Genomic DNA, 5,209 nt, shown 5'->3' on the forward strand with positions numbered 1-5,209 from the left:
TGTTGGATTAAGCCGACGGTTGGTAAAATTTAAAGCCTGTGATTTAGTGGGATTAGTTTTAATTTTCCATTTATTGAACCATATTTCGAGATCGTTTAATTGAAGTTGTGTGCGTAGGATTGCATACGGTAAACTTTTGTCGTGGGTAAAGATAACTGTGTCGTCTGCATACATTTGGATGTTTGAATGAGTAATTGGTATGTCAGCAGTATAAATATTGTATAGAAATGGAGAAATGGCAGAGCCTTGAGGTACTCCAGCAGTGATGGAGCGAGTGGAAGAATGGCCTTTGTCAATGGTAACATAGAATTTCCTATCCTGAAAATAGCTGGTTAGTAATTTGATGTAACAATCAGGAAAATTGAAAGAAATTAATTTTTGTATCAGACCAGGTATCCAGACTTTGTCGAAAGCTTTGGCGACATCTAGGAATACTGCTATTGTGAATTCTTTTTTCTGCATGGCAGCCATGGTTTCTGTAGTAAATTTTGTGAGTGCGTGAACTGTAGAATGGGCTGAGCGAAAACCAAATTGTGTATCCGGGATAATATTGTGTACTACAGAATGAAATTGTAGTCTTGAAAGTAGTAATTTCTCGAATAATTTACTAATGGAACTAAGGAGAGATATTGGCCGTCTGTTGGTAGGAATTGTAGGAGGTTTTCCAGGTTTAGGTAAAGTGATAATTTTTGCAGTTTTCCATATCTGCGGAAAATGTTGATAAGTCAAAATAGCATTAAACAGATTTAAAATGGCAAGGAGTGCATTTACTGGCAGGTTTTTAATTAATTTATATGTAATTTTATCATGTCCTGGGGCTTTATTTTCTTTAACGCGTTTTACAATTGTGAGTAATTCTGGAAGTGTAATTAAATCTGGATTGGAAATTACTGGGGCCTGTTGGAAATTATTTAAGTTTTCAAGCACCTCTTGTGTGAATTGTGGGTCCCCTAAATCATTATTAGGTGAAAATTGCTCCTCGTAGCTATCTGCTATTGCATTTGCTTTATCGTCTGGTTCGTACAGCATTTCTCCTGTCGGTGCTTGAATTGGGTTAGAATTAGTATTTTTATGTTTGTTTCTTAATATTTTTGAAATTTTCCAAAATTTATTCATATGGTCGGAAAGTTCAGACATGAAGTTCTCCCAGTTAGTTATTTTTAATTTGTTAAGAGTGTTTTTTAATTGTTTTTTCAAGGAGAAATATTTATCTTTGTTTTCTTTAGTACGGTGTTTTTGATAAACGTGTCGCGCGTGTCGTTTATTAGTGAGTAGGAGGTCGGCCTCCGGGAATGCTTGTTTAAGGAATTCTCGCCTGTTTAGGAATTTAGTGTGTTTTTTAAGAGTATTTATTAGCGTACTTTGAATTAGTTCCGCGGCAGAGTCTACGTGTTCAGCTGATGTTATTTCCAAATTATTGACAAATAGTTCCTCTGTTTCTATTTTAAAATTTTCCCAGTCTACTACAGGTGTTTTACAAAGGACTGCATTTGGGTGTTTTAAGATGTTCGCTTCCAGAAGACAATGAACGGGCAGGTGATCTGAATCTAGTTCTGGGAGCACTTCCATTTCAATATTTAAGTGTTCAATGTTAGTGAGTATTAAATCTAAAACATCTGGCTGGTGATTTAAATTTGCATGATAAAAAGTTGGGGTGAGCGGGCCTCGAATTGTGTATTTATTTAGTGTGGAGTGATGAGCAAGTCTGTTCCCTTTGACATTAATATACCTGCTATGCCATTGCGTATGTTTGGCGTTTAAATCGCCAGCTATAATAAAAGGGTATGGTTGATCAATTAATTTATTTAAATCTTCGTTTAGTAAGGGCTTGTTAGGCGGATTATATGCTGCAACTAAAGTTATGTGGCCTGTTTGAGTGCGAATATTTATAGAGGTGTTTTCTATATTGGTAGTTGAAATTGTTTTATTTAAATGGTGTGGTATTCTGTTGTGTATTAAAATTAGTGTCCCTCCGCCTTGAGTTACTCGGTCTGTGCGGTAAGTGATATAATTTTTAATTATTAAACGTTTATTAGGTTTAAGAAAAGTTTCATTTATTAGGGCCACTTCCACGCCGTACATCTCCAATACGCGCTCCAGCTCGTATAACTGTTTAAAAATGCCATTGGCGTTCCAGTAGAGCAGGGAAAGGGAGCCAGGATGCGCTGCTGCGGGATGTACTACCATTACTCGCAGCCCATGAAAGTCGTCAGGGCCTGCACGAGCAGGAGGGTCTTCATGGATGAGTCGGCGACTGAGTTGGCGAGGAGCATGTAAGGTTTCATGTGGGCCATAAAGGCCACGAAGTTGGCGTCACGGAGGAAATTCATTAGGTCGCGGAGGTCGGAAAGTGCGGATTGGATGCCAGTGCAGTCGCCTGAGGGAGATGGTCCGGGGGTGGGGAGGGATGGAGGGGAGGGGGGTGATTTTGGAGTTGCTGTGGGCTGGATCGGCGGGTTTTTCATGGGAATAGGAAGCTGTATGTTTCGTGTTTGCGTTTGCGGGGGGTTGAGTGCCGCCTGCGCGAAGGAAAGCGTGGGACGAACAAGTTGCGCCGGGGCGCGAGCAGGAAGCTGCGGGAAATTTGCTGGCGAATCCTGAGGTGCACGAGGCAGTGCGGGCTCAGCGTGCGAAGACGCAACATTTTGTCTGAACTGGACTTGCCTCAGATATTCGGGGCAGAGCTTTGAGTTGCCCTCGTGCACTCCCTTGCCTTTGCAATTTGCACAGTTTGGATTTTTACCCAGATTGGGGCAGGCGGCGTAGGTATGGGGCCCGGCGCAGTGTTTACAACGAGTGGCCAATCGGCAGAAATTCTTAGTATGCAAGAACTGCCAGCAGTTCATGCATTGGGCTACATCTGTTACGCGTTTCTTGTACTGTGTCACTTCAACTTTTGTCATGTTGACGACTTTGAGAGTGGTGAGCAGCGGCAGTGTGTCATTTTTTGAGGCAGTCACACAGAAACGGGGCAGTGGTTCCTCCCAGGTGTTTGTGGGGTCGGCAGGGTCCGAGCATTTAGCTTTAAATTGATAGACGTCGAGGACAGTGTAGCCGCGCGCCTCGAGGTCCTCTTTGATGGCTTCAGTTGGGGTTGAGCGGGGCATCTTAATAACAACTTTTTGCGGAAGTTCTGAGGCTGTACTATAGGTGAAATAGGGTATTGGAACAGAGTCAAGATACGTTTTTAGTGCTTTGTAGGCCTGCTCGTGCTCGCACGAGATTTGCAGCCCCTCGCGAACGAGCGAAATCTGCGCGCCCCCGGGGGCCAGCACTCTCATGCGCGACACGAGCTGGTTGTACAGACTTTGGTCTGGAACAATCAGCCTCAGTGAGTGTTTTCTCGGTTTGTTGGCGCGCGGCGTGCTGGGAGAGGCGGTCGTCTCGCCGTGTCTGTGCGCGCCCTGGGTGGGCGCGATAAGCGGTGCTGACGCGGCGTCTGCGCCGGCGTCTGCGATAAGAGCGTGGGTGGTCCCTGCCGCGGGCGGGGGGCCGGCGCTCTCAGCTAGCGCCGCGAAACGGTTCGAAACCGCAATGGTACGAGTCCTGGCTGCGAGCGGAACTTTCCTCTGTCTTTGTCGTTGTTCTTGCCATTCTGTTTCTCCTCTTTCCTCCTCTCTCCGTTCCAGTTCATTTTTCTTACGTTCCATGCTACGCAGCCATTCCAAGTACGAGGAATAAGCTGCTTCTGAAACAGTAACTGTGCCGGGAGGCGGCTGTTCGGTCTGTGCGGGGGTTTGTTCAATTGTTTCCATGTTGGTAACGTCCTGGGAGGTGTCAGTTTGAACAGTCTGTTCAGGCACAGTGACCTGGAAACTGCCGCCGTCGTACTGAACTAAGGCTGCGCCGGGTGGTAGGTTTTCCGGAATGGAAATTGTAGGGATGTCCTGCGCGGGCATGACCCCGACCCCCTCAAGGGCTGGCCCTGAGGCCTGGTCGTCGGAGAGACGGAACTCCACTGAAAAACCTGTGTTATGTGCAGTTAAACTATTAAACGTGTGTCCCTATACGCTGGATGACTGGCTCGCCGCTGACCTTAACAGGCTAGGCTCGAGGTGACCCTTAAGGAATTTAAAAATCTTCCCCGGGTCGGCTGCCAGTCATGTGTCCACGAGCTACTGGTGACGCGACGCGAAGCGAAGAGGCAAGGCCGCACTCCGACGTCCGATCAGCTCGGAGGCTAGGTTGAATCTGCTGCCTCTGTCGTTAGTTTCTATGGATCGACTTCTGTGCTGTGATTGGCTGTTCTCGCCAGCCAATGGAGATGCCGGGCCAATCGCAGTGCACCACAGCTTTAACAAAACTGTTGAAATTTTTACAGCACGCGCAGACGGACCACGATGGCGCGCACGAAGCAGACGGCTCGTAAATCTACTGGAGGCAAAGCGCCGCGCAAGCAGCTGGCCACCAAGGCGGCTCGCAAGAGCGCGCCGGCCACGGGGGGAGTGAAGAAGCCACATCGCTACCGCCCTGGCACTGTCGCGCTGCGAGAAATCAGGCGCTACCAGAAAAGTACCGAGCTGCTTATCCGCAAGCTGCCCTTCCAGCGCCTGGTGCGAGAGATCGCCCAGGACTTCAAGACAGACTTGCGCTTCCAGAGCTCGGCCGTCATGGCGCTGCAGGAGGCCAGCGAGGCTTACCTGGTGGGGCTCTTCGAGGACACCAATTTGTGCGCCATCCACGCCAAGAGGGTCACCATCATGCCCAAGGACATCCAGCTTGCCCGGCGTATCCGTGGCGAGCGTGCTTGAGTTCCTTGCCATTTTTTTTGCAAGGGGGAAAAAAAAAAACAGCCCTTATTAGGGCTAAAAATAACTGTCAAATTTGAAAGGAAAACAGTTGTCTGGCTTTTTGTACCTATTAGCTGTCGTTGACCTTTACCCAGCCAATAATATATTACATTAATAAGAATTTGGAAAAACACAGTTATAGTGTCTGTGTTTTGAGGTGGTTGTTTATATTGTACACAAAAGATTTGCACACAATGCAATGTATTCTGCATAGGAAATAAAAACTCTTCAAACAGTGCCTGTCTGCAGTAGCAGCACCATCAGCAGCAGCAGCAGCAGCAGCAGCATAAAGTTCACCATTAATACCCTGAGACCTAATCCTTACAAAAAAAATATGTGTGTGTGTGTGTGTATATATGTGTATATATATATATATGCTGAAATAAGAGTGAGATGTTTGTAAGACGTTTTCCTGCTTA

Source organism: Bacillus rossius, unplaced genomic scaffold (genome assembly GCF_032445375.1).
Source record: "Bacillus rossius redtenbacheri isolate Brsri unplaced genomic scaffold, Brsri_v3 Brsri_v3_scf22, whole genome shotgun sequence".
Classification (NCBI taxonomy): domain Eukaryota; kingdom Metazoa; phylum Arthropoda; class Insecta; order Phasmatodea; family Bacillidae; genus Bacillus; species Bacillus rossius.